The following is a 25,835-nucleotide window of genomic DNA, read 5'->3' on the forward strand; positions in this document are numbered from 1 at the left end:
CGAGTCCTTCAATTCAAGAATTAATTCTACCAGAGATGTTACACCATGCTAATAACTGACCCCAGTATCCCCATGACAGGCTAGAAGAGAAAAATACAGTCAAATTTAAAACAATGCTGTCAAAACATCGGAACCTGGGCAGCAAAATTTAGCTCCCCAAGTTACATATATGCAGCTAAAGGTGAGCAAACAGGTTTGCAGAGAAACTGAGCTGCCACAGCTCGGCTGAAATGATCAGAAACTGTGGTGAACAGCATCTTTGCAAATCACACTTTTTATTTATTCTTTTTTTTTTTTTTTTAAATATATATAAACACATGTTTATTTACACACATGTAAGCAGACATCTTTCGGACATGTCTTGCAACAAAACAATTCCAAGAACTTTAAACCACATCAAAAGTCTGGCAAAAAGGCAAAGAGAGTGAAAGGTCTTACTTGTAGGAAGTGTACAGTAATACAGCTCCTTGTAGAACTCTGGTTTCCACATTCCAAATTAGGAGCCCTTAGATTATGGCTGCAAGGCTAAAAATCAATGCTATATTTTCTGAGTTAATACTAAGGTTGCACTTAACAGACATGGAGACTAATAAGGTATGCAGAAGGAGTAAAAGCAGTGCACAAAAAATTCAGGCCTTCGTCTTGGCGACGATCCAGCACAATGATGTTTCAACCAGATTTGAAAAAAAAAAAAAAAAAATCAATAACATCTGTGGTATAATGGTTAATTAAAGAAGCTCTTCAGCAGAGCTCAAGATGAGAGGCTCGGCCTGAAATTCAGACAGCTGAAGCTTGATTATCAGGAAAGAATGCTTTTTTAGCTATGAGTGGATAGGCCAAAAGCTGCAATGTGTGGAAATGGGGGAAAAATTGCTTTTATTTTAACTTTCTTTAAGTAATCAATGCACAGTTTTCACCTGCATTAGGAGCTGTTTAGAGCAAAAGCCTCTTTCTATACATTTATATAAATATAATCCACTCCCTTTGGAATCCATAGATTTAAAAACAACAGCAAAGATAAGCGGGTTAGCTGCCTGCTCTTAATGCACAAATTCTTCACCTTCCCTCCCCACCCCCCAGCCCCGTCGGCTGTGCCTTAGAAAACCCATCCCATGCCAGATCCCTCCAGCTACATTCTCTTCGTATGTAGTTTAATTTTTAAGACCTGAGCCTTTCGAGATTGAGCCCAAAAGAAATGAATCAAAGACTGAATATTAAAGCATAATATCTGCAGTAACCATATGATTCTACTGTCAACCTCTGCAGCACCTTTCTATCCTGTTCTTTCTATTCTTTTATTTGTCATCTCTACCTAAAATGTATATGCACAGATATACAGCCAGAAGGGACTATCCTTATCCCTTGCATGACACGGGACAGAGGTTTCCAGCTGGTAATTCCTGTGTGTTGTCTGTATCCCAGGGATGAGCTGGAAGACACATAGTTAAAAAAAAAAAAATTAAAAAAATGCCTGGTTTCGAGATTTCAAATGACAGAAAATCTACTCCATCTCTTGGCAAGTTATTCTGAAAGTTAATTAGCATCACCATAAAAGTACCTTATTTTTAGTCTGAATTTTTTTCTACCTACTTGTGTCTTGGTCTGCAAAGTTCAAGAGCCCTGGCCTATCAGAAATCATCTCTGTAGAAATTACAGACCATGGTCGAGCCTCCTCTTCATCGTCTTCCAGATAAACTTTCTTACCATAGACAGACCTTCTTATTGCAGACAGATTTCCCAGATTTTTTTCTTGTAACCCTTTACTGAAACTATTTCACTATGTCAGGGTCCTTTTCAAGGGCAGCTAGACAAACACAAGCTCTTCTTCCAGGAGCAATCTCACTAATGCTTAATATTAGGGCTCTGCCTCCTACTTAGTTTTTCCCCATTGATCCCATCCAAAAACTTCCTAGCTGCCAACTCCCACACTAAGAGCTCAATTATTTTTAGCCCAAATTATTTCAACCCCCCTTTTTTTTTTTTCAAAATGCACGTCCCTTCCTTAAAAATAAGAGCAGCATTCCTTCTTCCAGAAGATGAAAATACCTTGTATTCGACCACGTTTAAACAAATCTCGTCAGAAAGAGTACAGTCCCGCAAATATAACAATCCTTTCATTCTGCAATGCTAAGCAAAATATCTCCCACATATTACAACTGTCTGGAACAGCATTTTCTATTTTCCAGAAAATTCAAAAATGGAATTCAAACAGCAAATATTTTTTAAGTTAGCTACCAAATGAAGTTTCAGGCAGAAAAATTTTGCTGGGTTAAAATTATCTATTTAAAGAATTTAAACATTTCATTCAAATTTTTATTTTAAAATTAATATTGCTTCTATTTACATATTGCATCTTAAAATGCATATAAAAATTCATTATCAAAACATGTTCCAAAATGTTAAAACAAGTTATTTCAACACTAGCACAGTGTTTCCTTTCTTTTCCTAGGTGCAATCTCTTGAAAGCATTGCTTTTTCCAGACTTTGCAAACCTAAGAGAAAAAACACTGTTCATTACAAAAGATTATAATAAATGAGTTTAACTCACACTAATGAAAATTTAGGTAGGCAGGTCTTTCCTTTTAAACTGTAAGGCACAAAGTAGCAGTAGAAGTAAAATCGGAAGTTCTGTGAACTCAGAATTTTCAGGGCAGGGCTTCAGAAAGCAATCAGGATTGATTTACTTATGCTTCCATTTAAATCAATGTTAGCTTTAAGGCTGTCTTCAAAGGGAGCAGACTTAAGTCAAGAGAGAGTGCAAAGTAAAATCCTGCCCCCTCAAACTTTCTGTCAGAATTCTTCAGATTGCTCCAGAGTTCAAGTGGAATTTTCCTCAGCAAACAGCATACCCAGTGCAAAGATCTTTTATGTCATCAGCGCTGAAAAAATGAAAACATCAGCAAGTACATATTTGGAAATATAACTGCATTCACAGTCTAAGCCAAAGGAGACAGATATCATTAAGAAATAACTGCACCTGACTTTCTCCATGTCAGATTATGTCCATCAGTGCATCTTGTTGGATGCGCCAAACATATCTTAGCGTGCTTTTTTTTTTTTTTTTCCTGAATTAAATTTTATTTGATATACACATATGACATCCAAGAAACACATACTCATCTTTTTGGACAAAAAGGTTCCCCATCCCTTAGAGCTGTATTGCAAAGCATCACATTAACTGTTCTCTGCCACGATTATAAGCTCCTGCAGCCACTGGACCATTTCCAGTTGCCCTGTCTCACTCAAGGTGAGAAGAGCACTGGGGAAGCCTCCTTGCTCTCCCACAGCATCCAGAAGAGCCAAACACTCCATTGATAAAATATTTCTGCCCATAGACCTCCTCACGTTAATTGACAGCTCTCCACTCTACAGTAGCCCCCAGCAAGATCCCTTGCAAGGGTCCTCTGAAAAGAGGGAGACTGCCAAGAGATGACACACTGGAATGGTGTCATTTTTAAACCCAGCTTTAATAATGATCTGGCATTCAGCTAGGTCCATCAGCTCTACCTCCCACAGTCCCATTTAGGTAATCAAGTAGTTCATTATTATTTGGTGTGCGTCTTGCATACTCATTGTTCCAGGGAGAATTCCTCCCAAAGAGGACCAGAGCCTTCAGCCAGATGAATGGTGGCTGTAAGAGCTGCAAGGGCAGGCGGTGGGGTTAGCACTGGGTGAAGGATTTGAGGCAGTCGCATTGGCATTGGCCATGCCAATAATGCTCTCAGGATCATCTAGAAGGCCCAGGAGCCAGACACCCAGCTGAGAAGCTGAGGTGGCAGGAGGATTGTATGTCATCCACGCAGACTGACGTGTGTCAAGAGATAACCTTGAACTTGCCTGACCTTTGTGGACTCTCTAACAGAACCTCAACACCAGATTGCCTTTCCTCTCCTTTCCCTCAGAAGGTGTCCGCGGACTGTGGCATAGCCTTGCCCTACTATAAATACACAGGCAGCCTCATCTCTCTGGCACCTCATTAGAAGCCTCTGTGAACCCTAGAGTCCCATGAACCTCTTTCCTACCATTTCCTCCATCCCACACCTATGCCTGTCCCAAAACTTAATCATAGGTAATGTTTGCAAATCTTGGCCCATATGATCAGCATTTTTTCTCATTTTCTCTAAAACTTGTTCCCTCTGAAGTTGCAGATTCCTGAAATCCATTGGGCATGCAGACATCAGGGGTAGGATATGCAGAACCTTAAACGTGCAACTGGTATAAACATTGCTGGGTCTGTCCTGTCGGTTTAATCACAGGACTGATACGGTTTGGATATGGGCACAGCACCAGGTTAAACATGTGCAGACCTCTCACAGCATTGCTTCAAAATCCAGCTTACCAGCCTGTAACCATGCTTCAAAATCTGCTGGTTTGCAATGTCCAGGAATACACAGGAAACTTGAACTGCAGCTCAACCCTAACTCCTGTAGTCACTTTGGACAACTGAGACACACCAGGAGTTTGCAGAATGCTATTGCAGCCCTACAAACCTTCAAAAAGACAAATGGTATTCTTAATATACGTCTGGGATGACACTTCTGGGTAAGATACTGAGCTCAGAAAAGTTACTTAATTGCTGGCTTTAATGTATCTAGTCAAAAGACAGCAATTTGTTTTCTGTGGTTTGTTTCACCCCGGCTCTCCTAGAAGGTCATTTTATAATGTGAAGTGACAATCTTTGAAACACAGAAAAAATAGACACTCGGAAACAATCAGACCACCAATGTACTTCACACACTGTGGCCCACGAAAAAGGCACCAAAGGAATCTTTAAGTTATGGCAGAATTAAGGGGGGATGTAAAAATGTGAAGCTCTGTAATTAACATCTAACTTCTCTGAGACCAAGGAGTAACTCAAAATGTGCATTGCAGTGGTTGCCCCAGCCTGCAGGCAGAGTAGACTCTCCTCTACTTGCCTTGGTCTGAGCAAAGACAGGTTCGTGTTTTCTCTTCCTTCTTGAGGCTGAATAAAGAAGCCATGATAGACCTTTGCATCAAAAGAGGAAACAACTGGCATGTGATGTTCATGAAATTCCAATGTGTTATCAGTTTTGATGTTTTTCCTCCGTATGCTTAGGGCAGGTGTGCCAAAGGAACACTTCTGATCTGAATTAATGAGAGAGGTAAATTTCAGAATTACACTCTGCAGTTCAGCCTCTGAACTCTAACCAACAAAACAAGATTCAGCGCGAGATCCTCCCACACTGCTTCAAACATGCACACGTGGATAGGCACCCACTTCTGCAAAGTCTGAAGCAACATAGCAGCTGGCAAAATCAAGAATTAACAGCCAAACTGCATTCCGAAAGAGCTCTTGCTCAACAGCCTCTCCTTAAAAGTACTAAGAGCCACATGCCTCACTGATAAAAGATACCTCATTTCTGCCTGTTGTTTCTGTACCTCTGTGTTGAATTCTGCAAGATTTCATGCTTCAGTGTTTCGGAGAACACTGTATGAACTGCAGTGAAAAAATGACGGGTAAAAGCTGATAGAGTTTAAATAGGATTTACCTGGGTCAGAGGAGCAGTGAGGTAACGGATGTCTTTATACAAATGAATCAAAAAAGCAGAGATTTCCGTTTAGAGAATGAGCTGCTTTTAATTTTGCCTGAACTGATTCATCTACGCCCTGATTCATATATCCAGACTGATGATGTCACCCCCCACCACCGCAGAAGAAACACAGAGCAAGAGGCAGATCTCCGCTATCTCTGCAGAAATCTGGAGAAAGTCAGTTGACTTCTGGGAGTTACTCTGGGTTTACAATGCAACAAATGAGAGCAGAATCCAGCCCATGAAACCATAAACTCAGCTGTTATCAGGCAGAGTCTTAGAATTCACTATTAATATCTGCACTGAGAGCTATTCTGATTACAATTGCAAAATAATATTTTATATCCACTTTTACTATCTTATTCAAACAGAGGAAATGAGTCAATCTTCAGAGAACAGAAAGACCAGTCAAGAGAATTGGAGAGTTGTATAATTCAGCATCCAACTTTGAAGTCAAGGAAAGGAAAACTGATTCCCGCAAACAGTCTGCAAGTGGGATTGTTAACATATTGGTAAAGGTCATACCCGTAGACTCTCTTGGTATGGTGGTTTCAGTTGTTCTCTTCAAAGCACACGCAGTCATGTGGATGCCCCACTTCACTAAATGCAGAACGAGTGCAAACACTGCTGACCAAAAAATGGCCACCAAAATCTTCCTACAATAATTCACTGTGAAGGAACTTGGGATTCCCTGGATGAAGGAAAGTGCAAGGTAGCTGCAATTTGCATCACTTAAGCATTTCCATGCAATGCTAATTATAGCTCTCTTAAATTTGGGAGGATTGAGTACTAGTATGTTTTGTATAGTTCCCACTCAAAGATGCATTTTCCGTAAAATACAGCCAGACCCAGCTCACTTGGTTTTCACTATAAACAAAGTGTTAAAAATAGAAACCAAACCAGTTGGCCTTCCCTGGTGTGAAGGCTCAAGCCGGCTCTGCTTTCAGAGCTCAGACTCTCTTTTCCTGTAATGGAGTATTACAGACGTGGCTCAAAAAACCAGGCAGCAGCTAGTTCTACTTTTGTTCCTTATTTTTTATTGAAAGCCCATGCCTTCTAATGCTTTTAAGAAATCCAGTTCTTCATATTTTCATCATTCGCTAGCTTTCACTGATGTGGGAGTGAAGCCACGGAGGTAAAAACAGGCTTGAGAGAAACTTGTACAAGTCTATCCAGGACTTTGGATATGAACTCAGGTTTGCCACATGCTGGCAGTGCCATCCAGGGCAGTTTTAAGCTACCTGAGATACTCTTATAGGACAGTCACAGCATTAAAAGGAAAGGATACAGGAGCCAGGAAGTGACAAAGTCTAAGGAAATTCAGGAAATAAGCTTAATGAGCTCCTAGCTGAGGAGCCAGGAGCTGGGAGAAGGAGCTTTTGCTCTGGCTCTGCATTTAGAAATTGCCACGGCAAGGGAAAAAACAGGTTGCCTTAGCTGACTGCTTGCCTGGGAATTCAAGTATCACGCCTGTCCTCTAAAAGAGCCGTGTTCTGGCTCAGTGGACTGAGCTGTGATCTCCTCCCCAGCCAGGTGCAGGAGGGCTGCTCCATGAGAGGGACAGTGCAGCAGAGCCTGGGGGTCTGGAGCAAGGGCAGGCACAAAGCTGTGAGCTTCCCAGAAAGAGGGGACAAGTTTTAAAGGGTGGTCTCTATGAGAGCGCCTTTTAAATTAAAGGCCTTCCGTAATGGAGAGGAACATTATTTCTAACATATAATTCCATATATTTTAAGGCACAGCCTTAAGGTACTCTAACAGGAGACAATGCAGAAATCCTTTGAAGAAGAAAAATTGTGAATTACAGTCTTGGCTGATTCCTCCTAAGCAACAATGGTGCAGCTACTGCGGTATGAGTGTCTCCTCCTGTGGCTTCCTTAAACATTATACATTCAACAGGAGGAGGACTTAAAAATTGCTGAGAAATCGAATGGGCAGAAATGATCAGCAATGTGTGTTTAGCACCCCCAGTAGGTAAACTATAAAAGTATTTAGCATGTTAATTGTTTTCAAATGCCATCAAACTCCAGTTATTGAAGTCTCTTCTTTCCCAGTGAACCCAGGTTACCAAGGTCATGTTAACTACAGAGCTCTGCGGGTGCCTGAAGTCATTGGATGGTGGCTGAGACACAGGTCTCCCTTCTTCTTTTTTCTTCTTTACATTTTCTTGTTTGAGCTGGTTTGGGTATTTTCAACCTTATGGACAATAAGAGCAGACCGTACTTTCCCCCTCCATGGGCCAAGAGAAGCCCATACAGGCTTGAGGCTGTTGCAGTCCTCCAGCACAATCAGGGTCATGACACACCAGGAGGGGGGAAACGTGAGACCGGGCATAGGACAGACCATGCTGGTGACCATGCACATCCTCCTTGCCCTCTGGTACCACGGGGCACACGGTGGCGGTGGGGAACCTGCGGCTTTTACCCTCTCAAAGGGCTGATGCCGCAGAGGGACTGAGACTCCAATGGCTTTGAGTGGAGGCTGGGTGGGAGCTGAGGACTCCCAGCAGCTCCATCTTCAGAAGCCTGAGGGTTAGTCTACATGCAGGCACTCAGGAAAGTTAACTTGAATCAGCTAAAGAGAGTGATTTAAAGTGAATGCATTAAGGTACATTAAACCCCTCTCTGCTCTCATCTGTTTCAGTCTTGAAGAAGTATTGTCTGTTCTTTTTCCATTTAAATTAGATTGACCAATAAAAGATATTGCTTCTTCCTAAAAACCTTCCCTGCCTTATTCACTTCAGCCCTAAGACTCCTTTGTTTGTTAATGAATTAGCTCCTGTGTACCCATATCAAGGCAATGGCAGAAAAATTCACTTTATAACAAAATAGGAATATATCATTACCCTAATAGATAAGTACTTTGAACTGTATATCTGTTTGGCTAAATTAATCCTTAGTTTGTAATAGAATTTAATAGCACATTGACTAACTATTGCATAAAGCTGAACCCTCAAACTATCTATGTTGCAACTGAATGAAGACAAATACCCACGCAAATGCGACCTGATGGCGCAGGGTGCAGTCAGTGTCAATGCCAGCTGGTTCTGGGGGAGGGGGTTACGTTCACACAGCAGCTCATCCCTCTGTGTGTGTGTGTGTGTGTGTGTGTGAGCGATCTTCACTGCAGCATGTGCTCACCCATGCAGCTGGAGGGGTTCAGCTCGTTCGCAGCAAACAACGCGACGAGTTGGGCACCTGTGCTCTCAGGACAGCACAGCTCCCTCAGTTTCCTGCTTTTCATCCGGTTACGCCACAGACCTATTGTCAAAGTCTTTTTGTTTGTTTGTTTGTTTCTTACTAAGGTGGGTGGGAAGGTGAAGGAAATGGATCTCTGGTTTAATAAAATTTTTGAGTCTTTGTTTAAGCATGTCCCATATAGTGATGTCTTCCCTTTGAATGTGAATGATATCTTTTCCAATTTTAATTAACAGTTCACAAGTGGATAAGCTAAATAGCCATTTAGAACTATGGAAATGTAATTGCTCCACCATCTGGTCAGCTGTAATATTTTATGATGACTATATGAAGAAACAATGTACTTTTTTTACTGCCACCCATAAACCACCATGATGCTTTCAGAGCACAGCTGTGTACATCCGGATTCTGCCCCAAGGCCATCTTTGAACCTGAAGACCAGCTTCCTGGGTGTCATGACTGATGGCCAGGGAAAGTATCATTTATATTTTCCTTCACTTATTTTGAAGTTAATGCTTACAGATGCTTTGGCTTAGCTTTGACCTTTGTTAAGCTAGCAGGAACACTGAATGAGCTGTATCGTGTTTTAATTTTTTCTTACACAATTCTGATTACTGCGTGGTACACAGAGTTGAGGCAAAGGAGATATCATTCCAAGACCAACGTGATATTCTTTGTATTTACACTGCTACTTCAAAGGGAATAAAAAAAAAAGTCATTACCATAACAATGTGCAGTTCATGTATCACAACTACAATAGAACTCTAGTAACTTGCTGGCTACTGAGTCTTGGAAATTTAAATGTAATAACACAGTTTTGCTGCAAATGTCTGGTGGCAGAGGCCATTTCTTACATGCTATTGTAGAAAGGTTCTAACTGCATTGGAAATGTATTTATTCCTTCTGAAAAGGAAGGACAATGGTGTGAAAACCAGGAAAATGATCTGTAGAAATTGACTTTTTCTTTTAAGTTGATGACTGAAGAACACGTAGATCTTATTAGTAAGAGTGCAAACTCTCAGATACAGCTTTGGCAGATTTAAAACTTTGATAAGGTCTTATATAAAGACAAATAGTGAAGAGATGCCCTATACTGAAATCGCTATGGACAAAATTCTGTGAAAGTCAATAGAAATTTTACCACTGACTTGAAAGGAATCCAGAGTTGATCCCATACAGGAAAGACCTTAAGAAGATTCAAAAACTTGACCCCAGCTTGTTATAGGGAAGCGTAGTGAGGGGCAACGAATGGGCAGCTCATCCCCAGAAACTGGAATTAGGACTGAATCAATCAAGAAAATGCAAATTAATTAAAACAATAGTGACTGCTACTTTGCAACTAGAGTAGACGAGAACAGTAATACTAGGTTAGGAGATTTAATTTTTTTTTTAAAAGATTCCTTTAGTATTTGCTTTCTATTCCTACCAGTTCTGCTGGGGGAGAGTGTGGGGGCCGTGGCTGAATGACGAACCAGGGTGGGGATGCTGCCGTAAGGTTGGTGCTAATGCAGATTTTGCAGAAGCTCCGCCTGCTTGGGGAGGATGGTGGGGACTCAGCTCCTCTGCCTTTGACCACCATCAGGCTATTCCATGAGCAGTCAAATGAGTGAAGCTGATTGCTGAGATATCTGTGTTCTCACCCTCACATCTCCACGCTGCCATAACACCAGCGCCTCCATCTGCTGTGTAACCTCACTCCCATCTGCTATATCTCCAATTTTCCACTTACACAAACAAACCGCTTCCATGGTCCTGATACCTCCTACGGTCTCCCAGCTGCACTACTGGGGGTTTCAAGCCATGTGGCTGCTGACTAGCCAGCTCCCAGGCTGAGCAAAACAGGCCTTGGTGGGTTCAAGCTAGAGCTTCAGCCTTGGAGAAGTTCAGTGTTGGGCCTCCCTGTCCTTTTCCCAGCCACAATTTTTTACAGTACTTGTGGGAAACTCTAAGAAATGTGGTTAAAACTGGTCAATGTGCTCAGAAGTTGTGAGATGGAAACGTGAGGAATAGAGGAGAGAATGAACCAAAGGAAAATTTAGAAAACACTGACAAAAAGTCTTTACATTATTTTATTCCTACTTCACCCATAGCAGCTTACCACAGCAATCAAGGAACTGAAATACTGCCGACAATCAGTCCCTTACAGACCATGGGATAACTGTCCGGTAACACTGAGTAAAGCAGAGAGAAGGCGGATAACCGTGCACAACCTGCAATAACTACAACACCAGACACAGAACCAGGAGCAACAAAGGACTCAAATTTGTGAACAAACAACTAGTGAGACGTGTATGAGAACCACACAAATCACCAAATCATTTCTTCACGTAAGGAGAAAAGGTACTGCAATGTGCAATGATTTGTCTAGACATTCCTTTCCCTTACCCGCAAATCCTTACATCTTATGTAGTGAGAAGTAACTCAAAGAAAATATCCAGCTTGGAAGCTGGAGCTATGACCTTAATTGCAGACCATTTCAACGTTTGCTGGCTAGCACGGAGGGGATTTTACCTGATTTGCACAGGGAACACAGGGCTCATTCTCTTGCACAGTTGAGGAAAGAATTAGCACCTTCAGAGTGTCTCATTTTTTGTCAGCACTAAGAGAAATATCAGATTTTGCTAAGAGGTTATGGAGCTCCAGCCTGAGCCTCCCGTGAAACATGACCCTGCGCAAACAACTGGAAGTGATGCAGAACAGGCTCATGGTTATCTAGGCTCCTAATGGCCATGTCTGTGTTAGCATTTGGGTTTGGAGGAGCACTGAGGTTTTGAGGCAAATCCCCCAGTCATCTCCACTTACCGCGTGTTGGTTCAGACCACAGGATGGTTTTGGTGAGCACTCACTGGATTCCCTGCCTTATCACATCCATGGCTACTCAGAGCCTCCTGACGCCACTGGGGTTTGGATTTAGCTCCCCCTGTTTCAGACTTTTTTCCAGGATTTTTTTCCTTTGAGCAGTGCAGTCCTATGGCACAGCTGGGATCAGTTCCAAGGCTGTGCACTAGAGGGCAATTACACTCGTACATGCGCGCCGGTTCATTACAACAATACTCTTGCAGTAGTGCAGAATACATTGATGCAGATATCCTCAATTACCTGCAGGATCCTGATGACTACAAATCATTCACTGCGGGCTAGCAAATGGTACTTTTTAGCTGTCTCCATTGTATAAGATAGCTTTGCATTTTGAAAATTACCTGAATATCTTATTTTTATCCACCTAGGAGATGAGTCTCCTTAAATAATCCTATTTTCCACTGATATCCATTTAGATATTATTTCTTTATCCATCTTTTTTAACTTCAATTTAAGAATGCAGCACCAGTGATTATATGTCTCTATAGTCAGATATTGGAAAACAATTCAGAGTTCAAATTGATGTTTCGTTGCATTAGATTGTATTTAAGGTTGTATGTCCTTTGGAGAGAAATATTCCCAGTTTTGCACTGAGTAAAAATATATCTTCTGTAAGAGTTTAATTTAAAACCATTGAGCTCAGTGCATTTTGTTATTTAGTTTAATAAAAACAGAGAAAACCCCATATTTTGTTTGTTATTGTGAAGACATCAATTAATTCTTCTCTTCTACAAAAAGATTTTATTTTTTTTTTGGTATAAGATAATGTCCATCTACTGCTTACAAGGAGTTTGTGTGTCACCTGTTTTGTGGTGACATCATGCCTCACTCTCTCCTAGTATCTGTTAGCCACAGCAGCTTGCAGGTAGGTGTGATGGGAGTACCTTTAACATCTGTAACTAAGTAGTAGAAACTTCTGTGAAGAGAAGCCAAAGGGGCTGGCACAAAGCTTTGTCGGACCTCAACAACAACAAAAAAAACCCCTGCATCAGAACAATTCTTCATGTGAATTACTGCAGACCTAGAAAGTAAGTGACAGCTGCTGGACCTGAAGGAGGAGACGATTGCTAATGGCAGAAAAAGGGCAGTAATGCAGTCTTCTGAGATTTGGCCACGCAGAAGTCACGTGAGCTTTTAGCGAGGTGGTGAGGACTGAAGATAGATTAGAAGGATCTTGGATGAAATAAGAGGGAGGGAAGCAATTTCTGCTCTGTTATTATTCAAGTAAAATACAATAGTGTCTAAAGCCACCAAGATCTGCTCCAGAATAACTGGATCCATGTTTGTCTCCAAAAAAGAAGGCAGACTTACAACAGTGGGTCTCCAAACATATACACTCCACAGGAATGAGAGTTAGAACATAAAAATAACATCTTCTGACCAAAGTCCTTGTCTGACATACCAGGTTTCAGCTGAAGAGGTGAGCTAGACTGTCCTGTATTCAAGGCCCAGCATACTTGCTGAACTTCTCCTACCAGAAACCAACCAAGTCTGAAGACCCACACAGGGGTCCTGGGGACCACAGCATCACCCTTGGGACTTGAGCTGATCCTTTCTATGGTGCAATACTTACTTGGTGCTGGTGAGGAAAGTCTCAGGACTGCATTCTTCTCTAGCTTCCAACTTCCCCACAGCCCAGACTTCACCTCTGCAGGTCTCGCAAGACTCCTCCTAGGAGCCCACTCCTCTGGTCAGAGTAGGAACTCACTCCTGTTGCTGGCTATTCAAAGAAGAGTGTGAAACTTGCTGCCTCTTGTCCCTGGAGAAACAGCACCTGTGTCTGTTGATGATATTCCGTCAGCTGAATGTCATCCATCTTTCCCCTTTTTACTTAAAAAAATCATGAAAAAGGTAAAGGCTGTATCAAATTCCCAGCCTGCTATTCCTACTGTTGCTTTTCAATCTCTTCTCAGATTCTGGGATGGTTTTCTTGCCAGCATTCCTCACACTATTTAAGACTATTGACTTATCTTTCTTCCAGAAAGCTTATCCAATGAAACTATAGGAAATTTCATCTTGATACAATGACCCAAAACTTTGAAAACTGAGATAGGCTTCTTATTTGCAAGTGCAGTTGTTCATTCCTCTTTAGAATTCTTGTTTTTGCGTATTTAGAAACACGAACCACTTTTCTGCTATCCCTTGATAACAGAGAGATCTCAGCTTTTTACAAAGAACAAACTCCTTAGGCAGGACCAGGTTAGATTTTACTTCAGCTAGACAGTCTGGATAAGGCTGCAAGTGGCATAATTGTTTATTTATAGGTATGTTAATTACAAGAAGCTCAACGGAAAGAAAAGTGAGGGGCCTTGGACAAGGAAGAGAAGACAGGACAGGGAGATGTAAAAGGGGCAGAAAGGGAAGAAAAAACCCCAAAACCCAACCCTGAAAAGTCAATGAGATATTCACCAACTATCAATGGATGGATGGAGAATCATATTGTGTTCCAGAAGCCTGCAAACACCCCTGCCAGTTGCAGGTTGGTGAGTTCTTCATGCAGTTTGTCCTAAGGATGGCAACCGAGTGGGACAGTATAAAAGAGGAAAAATCTTCCCTGGGTCATCATGCTGTCAGTGGGGGATGGGGAAAGGAGGGGAGCAGAGCGGGAGAAGAAAGGACTTTGCTGCACTCCAAGTAGGTTTGACTTGCTAAAAGTGCACTAGTCCATAAAAACAGCCCTGAACAACCTGTGGTGAAGGGTGGTGCTTTAAGTCATTCCTAAAGATTATTAGAGTAATATTAATTATGGATGGGAAATTCAAACATCAGATGCCCAAAAGTGCCACTCAGATCAGAATATGGCTGCTATATGGATAGGATAAACATAAAAAGAAGAAAGGAAAAATTCAAGTGAAAGAATAAATATATTGTGTAAATACTAACATTTGGTTCCACTAACATACTAAGCAATCTTCTATTTCTAACTTAAACCCCATGTCTCTTCTTGAGTTCAGGGTTTTTTTATCAGGTATCATGATTTTTAAATACCAGGGGAAGAAAAATTAGAAAGAAATGAGATGTTCAAACCCTGCAAGCCCCCACAGCAATTTAAAGATTATACTATGCTAAGAAATACATTCCTTTCTTTAAAAAAAAAAAAAAAAAAATCAGAATGATGTGCAAGGGGAAAATATTTCTATATTTTTAACGGAAACAGTATTATATGTAAAAACTTGGCCACACAACTTTTCCATTAATTGAAACAGAATGTAATCTGGAGTTTTGTTTTCATATTCAGAGGGCCAGCATCTAACCTAGCATGTATGTATACTGCAAACTATAACGTACATTTTATACAGCACAATACAATTATATACAATTATGCATTTTGTAAAAATATACAATTGTACATTATGTACAATATACAACAATGGCACCGATGTTTTCCTCTGTCTTTTGCATCAATCACATTTTTTTCTCATTGATATAAAAAGCTATGGATATCAATGAAAAAAATGTGTGTTCTGATATTTTAGTAAAAGATTTGTGGCAATAATACTCTAATTTGTATTACTAAGATGTCCTAAGCATAAAGACAGACTCGATTTTTTTTTAATGGATCCTTTACACAGAGAAAGCTTTATGCTCAGTAAAATGAGACATGATCAAGAAGCATGTTTCAACACCTGTAATTTACTATATATTAAAGAGAAAGCAAATGTTTTCATGACATGTAAGTAATGGGAAGACCAGGATCAGGGTTTTACCCAAAATGTTTCTCCAAAGGAAGTGAAAATTAGCTGTCAAAATGTTCCCTGCTCTCAACAATAAAAAGAGAAGAAGGAACAAAGAAAAGAGGATGAGGTTAAAAATAACACGTGTACGACCCCCAAACTAAATTATTAATTTACATTAGGTTTCAGTTAGGACAACAAAGTAGAAGCTGGGAACAAAAGCAGCTTGGCTAATAGGAAAAGTATCTAGAAATGGTTAGAATAGGATTTTATATCTTAGGCGGAAGAAGGATTCAAAGAGCTCAATGTGCTCAAGGAAGGTACATGAGATAACCTTCCTCCCCGACTACTGAAAGGGCTGACACATGAAATTCTGAGCCCTACAGAAAGGAGTAAAAATAAAAATCTATGAAGTCAGGCTGGTATTGTCTGACTGAGAAAGAGCAAACATAACACCTGTATTTAAAACAGCAAAAAATGCCCCGGGCTAGTACAGACCAGTGACAGCCTGACCTCAGGAGCATGTAAAGTTTTCTGTGCACTTCAAGGGAAACAAATACATTTCAAGATGTGTAAATGCTACTTCCTTTTTTTTTTTTTTTTTTTTTTTTTTTTACTATGGAGCATCCCCTTGGGTTGTGTATATGTGCGAGTAATAAAAGTACTTATTTCGTTGAAGTAAGCAGGCAGCTCAGATCCAGAAGAGAGGCTTCTAGAGTAAACATCCTCTTTAGACCATTTTGGGGATACTTCTTCCCCGTTCCTTATTCCAGCATGCCAAACCAGCATGGCACATCTGCACAGCCCACTGTCTGCCGGCTCCCTTCTTCACCAGGTTAGGCAGGGAAGGAGGAAGAGGAGGAGGACCAGTGAGGGAGGGCTGGCTCCAGCAGGAGAGCAGACTTGGCACTGTGCTAACCCCCCACACTCAGGTGCACGCAGTGCCAGAGCAGCAGCATGGCTGGAGCCACCTCTGTTGGCTCCTGATTGATCCTCTGCTTTCTCAGGGATTTGCGAGGGGACCTTAAGTCTCATTTCCTTGTAATTTGCTCTTTCTGCATGCCTCCAGTTCTAAAATTTGCAAGATCTCGCTTATTCTTTTGATTTGATGTACCAGTGCCTGTTGTCTTGTTCTCTTGAGATGTTGTAACAACCCAACATACCTTGAGGCCTTCTTGTCCACAGCCTCCCCATCTCCTGAGCAGGCACCTGCCTCTACCTTCACAATTCTCTTACAGAGACAGATTTTTAAAGAAAATAGCCTACCCCAAGGGTATACCAGCCTGTTCAAGTTATCAAGGGCACTCACAGGCAGGTGGAGGCTTTGCTGCCCCAAGTCTAGTAGAAAGAAGGCTCACTTTCCTACAACGTATCTTCTTTCTGTGCCTTCATGGATGCCTGAGGGGATTTAATGGGGTGGAGAGCCAGAAGCAGAGCAAGGAAACATGGTCTTCCATGGAAAGAAAAAAGAAAGAAGAGAGGAAACCCCCAACTCTTCTAATATTTAACACTCATTAGGGCAAGCAGAAGGCCAGATGTACAGGACCGGTGTAAGAGGAGGACAGATCCAAGGTCAACAGGGTGCCAGGGCAAGCATGGTAGCTTGCTGTACAACCATGATTAAGGCCCCAGCCTTGTTCTAGCCTCCTCTGCATTAATCCGTTTATCCCCACTCTCCAGCCTAGGCATGGCTGACCTGAACTTGTCTTCAATACAATCCCTATTCTCTTAATCTCTCCATTTCCGCCCTTTTCTATCTTATTCCTAAGGTTTCTGTTAAGCTTTACCATTATCACCCAGAACTGTTCTATCTAATCTCTTCAACATCTTTTCTAATTTAACCTAAATGGTGCCCAGCAAACAACCTAAGCTCACCTCCTATTTTTCCTCTGTCCCTCCTCATAGCACTAATATCCCCAACTCCAAGACGAGTGTGATGAGGGTTAGCACTTCTATGTTGAGAGAAGAGCTCATTGCTGGTCTGGGAACTTTAATTCCCAAAAGCCTGAGCTCAGCTAGGCTTAAGACATTTCTGGTGGGGATAGTGGGTTTTAGATGGCTGCACAAAGGTGATGATCATCATCGGTGTTTCACTGAAATGCAGGCATCTCAGAGAGCAAGAGAGAAGGAGTTTTGTACATGTACAAAACAAGTAGCATATGGGGTTAAGGATCTCTATGGAGGTATCTCTAGCTGAGTACTGAATTCAGATGTGAAGATGGTGCTAGAAATGTGGTGGGCAAGTGGGAGAGCAGAATTTAGTGGGAGAGTGGCAGAGTAGGAGTAGAAGATGGCAGCCTAAAATCTTTTATACTGCTGACTTATGTTAACTTATGGGGATGATGCCAGTGTGTAATGACAACTGCATATAAAGCACCATTCAGCTTTGCTGCTAGCTTGTATTCCATCCTCAGTTTGTTGAATCACAGAATCATAGAATCGTTTTGTTTGGAAAAGGCCTTTAAGATCATCAAGTCCAACCGTTAACCTAGCACTGCCAAGTCCAACCACTAAACCACGTCCCTAAGCACCACACCTATGTGTGTTTTAAATTCCTCCAGGGATGGTGACTCAACCACTTCCCTGGGAAGCCTGTTCCAATGCTTGACAACCCTTTTGGTGAAGAAATTTTTCCTAATATCCAGTTGTATGGCCCATCCCTGGCGCCCAGCAGTCTCCTCATCCTGTGTGCTGGAGGCTCAGCAATGAGTGCCGATGGCTATGCCAGGCAAAGATTTGCTTCCGGTAGGAGAATCCCCTGGCTTTCTCTTTGCAATGGTTGAAGGCTCCTTTACACAACCAGTCAAGTTCAAAGTGCTTCAGGCAAGGGCAAAGGTTTGCCTGAGCATTTTTTCAGATAGTGATTTTAATTACGCATTTAAATCATTAGTAATTCCATGCGATACCTTATCTAAAGCTGGCCGCAACATTTACCCAGCAGCCAGCAAGAGCATGAAAGGGGGCAGGAGGGCGTATAGAGGCAGTTTTGGCTAAGGCAGGGGGTAGTACGGAAAGGACTGGCTGCAGGACTTCAGCATGCCATTGTTAGATAAACACAAAGAAATGGCCAGGGTTTTGTGCCCACCGCTCTTTTAAAATCACTAAACCACCTCCTGGCTATCCCCAAATACCTCACCATTTAAAACCAGCAGCTTCCCTCCTCCATTCACTTCCCTAAAATGTAAAAATTATTCTCAACAGTAGAAATCACAGACACATTTTTTTTCAGCAATAGCAGCGAAAATTCCCTTCCCCCCTTTCCTATAAAGAAAATACCAGAACTTCTAACATACAATTGGGAGCTTATAATAGGAGGCTATTAGCGTGACGCTAAATTTGGGATATTTAAAAGAACTACATTGTTATGTCTGCTGCTTGATTTGTGGCACATGTACAGTTGCAGTTCAAGTTTCCCTGGAGCTGGAAGAGAGGTCTGCACAAAATGCTGTGATAAATTTTACAGCGGATACTAATATGCAGAAGGGCTTGGTTTAAAAACAACAAGCCATCACTTCTAATCAATGCTTGACACGTGTTCAGTGTTCTGAAATTAAAGTGAAAGGCGAGATCAGTTATTCATTGCACAATCTGGTCATATTTATTTGCATCCGTGTATTTGAAAATCTGAGTTTACATTTTTAAAGCTAAATAAAGTTGGCTTGTGACACTCATATTGTATCTATTACATATTTCACTTCAAAACCTCATCTCTCCTAAAGCCTCTTCAGTGTGCTTGAAGTAGCACAGCAAAAGAAAAGGAATTTTCAATTTAACTAGAGCACTGACATTCTGTTACACAATTCGATCTTGTCTATTTACCTGCTCTTAAAAAACACAAGACACTAAACAACAAAAAAAACACGCTGAATGCATCCAGCCGGCAGTGCCATAGGTGTCTGAATGCATCTGTAGCTTCCCTCTCACTCATCAGTGTAATTGTTGTCATGTTATTCCATTTTTTGATTAGGCTGGTCCGCCAAGCTCCCAGCTTTTTCTGGCCAAACGTTCTTCTGCTGGTTGTCATGGTGACTGCATTGTTAGCGGGGAGAAAGGCTCTGTTGTCTGGCATTGTTCTGTTGTGCTTTAGGTAATGCACGAGGCATCACAAGTGAAGTGGATGGACCTTTTTTGCTCGGCATCATTGCAGAGTATTGAAAATCTCACATAAAAAAGGAGCAAATAGGCCCTGACCAAAGAAATAACCAAGTTCTTTTTTTTTTTTTTTTTTTAAAAGAAAGCGCGCATTATTATAAAGAGGTAAAACAGCGCTGGCGATTAACTGAATAATCTAAGGAAATGCTATAGAAATTATATTTATTACAGGAACAATCGCTGTGATTTGAATGTTACTATACAATGCTAACCATTTGGCAATTTAGCTTGAATATAGTTTTTAACTATTCATTGATTTCTCTCCAGCTTGCAATGTCATTTAACCCTGGATTCTATTTAGCTTAAAACACTACACTTTAGGAGGTGAATGCAATAATTTGGTTTTGAAAATTTAATCTATGATTGTCTGCCTCTTTAAGTAAATTACCACAGTTAGTTTATTATTTTTTATATCACTGTCAGAGTATGTAATCACTGATTTTTCTTTTCTTTTTCCTCCAACAATTGAGGTTTTACTCCAATATTAATTAAACTACCTGAAAAAATATTAAAACATGAGGCACTATTCACAGGTTTGACGTTGACATTCAGACAATTTCTTTAAGAGACACCTCAGGAAAGTTAGGAGAGAAGCCCTGAGAAAGTTCTTCAAAGTCCCTCAGCTTATTTAAATGGATTGCCAGAGAAGATGTTGGCTTTAAATTATGATTAATTAACACCTTTTCAACAGCAATATACACGTTAAAGATTGAAGGTAAACCTAATGTAAATCCCAACTGCCTTAAAACAATGGATGGTACATGGTTTGAGAGTCTGACTTTCAGCCTGTGTTCAAATTCATCTGCTGATCCCATTAAGGGAAACCAGCAGGGTACCAGCATTTCTCTCCTGTCATTTCAGGGGGAAAAAACACCTTTCAGCAGAACCTGTCACTGGATGTCACCAAAGTTCCATGGATTTGCAGGCAAAACAGCACTAATTTATCAATAAAACTCAAGAGTCTTAAAGAAAGCAAGCAAAAATGAGTATTGCAGGTAACCCAGCTTACCTGTAAAGCTGGCAGGGCCAGAACTTGCACTCAGACAGCTATGGATCCATCGCTCACCATCTTCAGTGGAGCCACCGCGGTTCACATGCCGTGGCTTTCAGCTGCCCAAAATCCCTGATAGGGAGCCAGGTGGGATTTCGACTGCTGGCACAGGTGATGGCTGTTTTGAAAAACTGCACAGAGCAGCTTAGATTGGGTTGTAATACCTGTTGACATAAATTTCACCCATTCACATCTGTAAAATAAGAATGACATTTTGCCTTTTCCTCTTTATTTAGTGAGAATATTTTTGTCAGGACTGTTTATTGAGCCCATTCTGTACCCCCTGTGCCTCCTGCACTGGTGGCACACAAGAACTGAAAGAAGTTTTTGCCTCTCAGGTGCTTAGCACCTGCACGTATCAGATTGGGAAACTAAAAAGAAAAAGTAGGAGATGCTGATTTCCTTGCAGGGGAAGCAATAAAATCATGTAATCCAAGGAGTACTTCTTTCACTAATGCCAAAATAATTTAGGTGAAGATGGAAAAAATAAAAATTTGCCACAAATATGAAACTTTTTAAATCACTATTATGCGTAAGAGAAAAATGGTTTGTCCTTTGGGGTAAAAAGATTGTCCTATCATGGAGTCCATGTGCTTTTAAAGCTTAAGAGTGGGGATTTCAAAATAATGAAATTACTTGGGCATCTGTGCCACAATGATTTCCCATGAGTATTACATCCCCAAATCCCTTGTCATTTCTAGTTTTCTCAGAAATTTCTAATTTTCTCAGAAATAACTTTTAAAAGCTAGAGAAATTGGTAGTCTTCATACAATTTGCCAAGGAACATTGAAGTCCAATGACTCCCTTACTAGAGTTCACCTTGGCCCTGCATTTTGCAAGCGCTTGCTGGAGCAGGGTCTGGCCACAGCAGCAATCCTGCCTTTCCGTGCTCCTCTGCTGCGAGGTGCTCCGGACACATGCCCGGCACTTCCAGCAGAGAACGTGCACACAAAAACCTCTGGGACTGGGTAGGAAATCAGGATTTATCACGCTCGCACACATGCACACAGATTATTTACTCACACGGCAGAGGCAGGTCTGCACACAGCCTCGCATCAGCTAATGCCAGCCTCATCTACGGCAGAGGTATAATTCCTGCTAAATTCCTAATTCTCTTTTAATTCTATGAAATTACTATATAGCCCTGTTCGTTTTACCCTTATTAAATTCAGGAGAGCTTTTCCATAAGGGATAGCTTCAGAAACATTAAAATAGGACAATTGCTGTTTTTTGGAGAGCTCTATTGCAAGTGTATTGCCTTCTCAGCTGGAAAGGATGATTACTGATGTCTGAAAAAGGTACTTACAGCTTAGTACACAGTAAACATGTATTCTGTTTTTCTTTTGCTCTGTTAAACAATATAATACATAGCAAAAATCTACAGAAATAGCAATCAAAACAGACACACTTTAAGAAGAATCCCAATGCTTCTTAATTTGTACTTCATTCCTCCCATCAGCATTTCCACTGGCATTCATCACTGAATATTCATTCCTGCTTCTGCCTTTGGGTTGAGTGTGGCAGCAGCCCAGCAGAGTCACACAGGTATTTTGGTGAAGGGGGTGACAAGACACCCGCCTGCCCGACACACACACACTCCTGCTGCAGCGCAGGAGGGCCCCCAGCCCCTCTCTGGTTTGGGAGAGCCGAGCTCCCCACCAGCCCCCTTTCCCCTGCCTGATGCGCTGAGAGCTCCCCCTCCTGTTACAGCCAACCTTAACCGCAGTCAACAGATTAATATTATTACCTCATTTTAATTAATTCTTCTCCTCAATTCAAAAACCGCACATCTGGTGCTTTTCAGAGCCAGACAAAGCTTCTTTCCTCCCATCCTCTCCTGAACATCAATTAATAACTTGGCAACAAAAAGGAAATAAGAGTTTGTTCTGCATACCTAACAGTCACAAGTGACAAAGAGAGCGAAAAGGGACTTGCTCCAGACAGGGATCAAGGAAAAAGACAGAACTGCCAAATCTTCTGTGTTTCTGCACCTCAGCAGGACTTATTAGGTCAAGCCGCAGAGACGCTGCTACTGTAGCTATGCAGTTTCCAGACCAGGGCTGTCTCACATCTCTTGAACTTGAAGTGCATGAAAAGTGATGTGTAACACTTTACACCCACCCAGGTAGGTAGTGACCAGTTGGCTCCCATGCAAGTGCTCAAGCCTAAAAGGTGATTTCAGACCTTACTGCCAACATTTCATCTCTCAAACCCAGAGTTTGACTTCTAAATAAGGGTGACCTTCCAGAATTTCTAAAATCTCTCCTGATACAAGCAGAAAACACACAGCTTCCTGAGCCCATAGTCCTACATGGCTCTGTACCCAGCAAACGTAACACAGTGACCAGTGAGGCTGAAGATGACAAGAATGAAGACCACTTGCCAGTTCTCCAGAGCAGATGGAACTCTCTTTGACTAGAAAAATGAAAATACAGTCCAAAGGAGACTTTTTAATTTTAAAAAAATGAGGATGGAGTTTGGCATACAAAAGGACAAAAGTTTGTTACAACCATTTATACAACATTAAGACATGCAGAACTAAACTCTGGCTCTCTGGGTATGTCCTCACTGGCCCAGGGTCTCCCATTAGGCCAGATCTGCAGGGCAAGAGGACAAGAAGCCTAGGAACGGGCACAGCTGAACCCAGGAGGTGCCCAGCTGGCTGGCAGGATGGGTTGGCTGGCACGTACTGGTGCTCTTCAAGCAGGAGGGCTGGTGGCCATCACAGTCTGTTCACCTCAAAGCCACCCCCTTGGATACACATTCAAACAAGGCTTGACGTGTGCCATTGAATTTTGTGTGCAAGTGGTTCCCATTTTCCGACCTGATCTCGAGAAAGTCACTTATGCCAGAAGAAACACATTAAATGTTTCAGGATGATAAACATCCATGCTAAACAATGATTAATGTCACTGAAGCCCTCTGAGTCAACCAAATGTGAAATAAGAATTAAAGGATTAATTTATTAGTTTTCAAAACAGGAACTGGTGCCATATTGCTCCGTTTTTGCCTACAAGCAACTTCAGGACTTGAGTTCTTCAGGTCTCATTGGAGAGACAGACTTTGAAGTTACTGTCCAAACTGACTGTCTTCTTTTAAACTTGACATTATTGCAAACGCAGTAATCCAGGTTCACGACTTGCTCAGGAGCTTGGCTTTCCTTTAGAATTTCTCTCTGATGATGCCTTTGTCCCAGCTTTGTAGCAGCTACTTTCTTCCTTTCTGTTTCCATTTTATTTTATCTCCTTTTTTTTTTTCCCCCCAAAAAAAATTTAGAGTGTGGATAACTCTCAGTTACAATTCCAAACTGAAGTGCTTCCTGGAAACACAAATTTTTAATGTCCAAATACCTGTGGCTATTCTTGATGGTGCTAGGTACCTGAACAGGTATATATTTAAAAAATCAAAACAGACATGAGAACTAGATGCAAAATGTATTTATGCACATTCTGTATCAAACACAAACATATATTTTACATCAGATGGCAGAATGTCTTCTCAGAGGATGGAATTTTACTAGACATGAGGTGAATTTCATTACAACTAAACCAGATCAAGTAAAAAAACAGGGGAAAAAATAGTTGGCTGCTGATAAACAGAGATTAAAAAAGTACAAAAATTGATTCAGCTATAGCGAAACATGAGTTTCAGCAAATTAGAAGTACATCCACTCTTAAAACTTGCTTTAAAATTGCTATTTTATTTTTATTATAGAACTGACTGTCACACAGAACAATATGGGGAAGGGAGCTGTGTTAGCTAATCTGCCGTAATCCTTTCAACTCTTTGAAAGAACAACAAGCTGTTGATAAGCAGGGTCAGGCTGGGTGAGGATTTTGATAGCAGACATCTAAGGAATGCCTAGGTGCTTCAGGAAGGGGATGTGGATGATTTCGCAAGCTGGCTAAATCAGCAAGCTTGCTCTCCCCTCCACCAGCAAACGGAGCAGACCATGTGCTGCAGAAGGGGTAACCTTTTGGGGGAGATAGGTGTAATAACAGAAATCCCGATGGAGGTATTATTTTACCCTTTTATCACACCTTTTATCAACTAACACCAGCTCAGGAAAGTACATTTTGCCTTGCTGACTGATGGATAAATGCACATCCAGTCCTAAATTTGCAGGGTGTTGTCAGATGTGGTTAAGCCACACCATAAACCATGTTGTCAACCCATTGTCTCAAGTCATTCTGTCCTACACGCTTTGGACATATTAAAAATATATTTCTGCAAAGTGCTTATAAATTTCAGGAATACCAGCTGCACCCATTACAGCTGTCACCCGTATCAATTCTCATTTTTGTTTTAACAGCTGATGATATATATAAAATCATCCAAAAAATGGATGATATGCAATATCAGTAAATATTTTAAATTCATCCATCACGAAGTTCTCATCTGAACCAGAAAAATAAATGAGATAAAATGATTTTAGAAGTACGTACCTTGCACTTCTGAAATATTATACAGGCTGTGCTGGCAAAAACAACCGCCCTCCAAGAAAATATTTCATTGAAAAGTCGGTATCTGTGGGTTACTGAAAGAAATGTAGCAGTTTCAATGAAAAGAGTAAAAGCCTCTCTCTCAGACCTCATTTCATGCTTTTTTGTTTCCACTGAGCATATTTTAAGAACTAATCAGCCTTATAAAAGGTACCACTGTTAATCTACTGTTTGTCTTCGTCTTCACTGCAGCTGCTTAGTAGATAGAGAGCAAACAAAACGAGAATTAAGGTCATTCCATTTAAATCCTTCAGAGTGGAAGACAAGGACTAAATTATTGCTGAGAATTACATGAAGGAAAAGGCCAGGATAAGATAACTATTGTTTATTATTTGCCAGACCCGTAGTGGCACTGCATTTACATATTTGTGAAGGGATTACATTAACATTTTATGAGATTAATTGGTAGCATGGGGAGATTCTCTGATATACTGTCCACACAACTTAAAAGTATGCTCCTGTGCTTTCACAGACCGTATGCAGTACATGTGGCTTGTGAGAAATAATCCAAACCTACCAGCTACCAATCAGTTGTCATGCATGAAATGTAATGACATTTTTTCACATAAATAAAATATAAAGGATATCATTACATTTCATCATACAGCACAAGTCTGAATCGCACAGGATCATAGGAAAGACCTTAATGGATGACTTTGCTTTCCTTCACGAGACATCTTAAAACTGTATTTTCATGTCTTTAAGGCAGAAGGAGCAATAGCACAAAAGATGTCTTTTATGCTAATAATAGAAAACCATTTCACAGTAGTCAAATATGAGTAGAAAATGAATGGTCAAATAAGTAGAAAATCTTTTGGCTATCAAAAATCCACAAGCTTTTCCTTCAAATT

General features: G+C 41.0%; 1 long non-coding RNA gene across 3 annotated transcripts; it reads right to left on the reverse strand.

Annotated features, from left to right (window-relative positions):
• LOC142602021 (uncharacterized) lies at window positions 1-25,074 on the reverse strand. 3 transcript variants are annotated; one of them, XR_012835640.1, is made up of 4 exons: window positions 24,928-25,074; window positions 20,441-20,646; window positions 2,549-2,879; window positions 1-1,429 (listed from the first exon to the last, which is right to left on the reverse strand). It is a non-coding gene; the product is annotated as an uncharacterized LOC142602021 (long non-coding RNA). The 3 variants fall into 3 exon arrangements; XR_012835641.1 differs by lacking the exon at window positions 24,928-25,074 and adding an exon at window positions 22,377-22,528; XR_012835642.1 differs by lacking the exon at window positions 24,928-25,074 and adding an exon at window positions 22,230-22,528.
• Window positions 25,075-25,835: the final 761 nt, after the last annotated feature.

This window comes from Balearica regulorum, chromosome 5 (genome assembly GCF_011004875.1).
Source record: "Balearica regulorum gibbericeps isolate bBalReg1 chromosome 5, bBalReg1.pri, whole genome shotgun sequence".
NCBI classification, from domain to species: Eukaryota; Metazoa; Chordata; class Aves; order Gruiformes; family Gruidae; genus Balearica; species Balearica regulorum.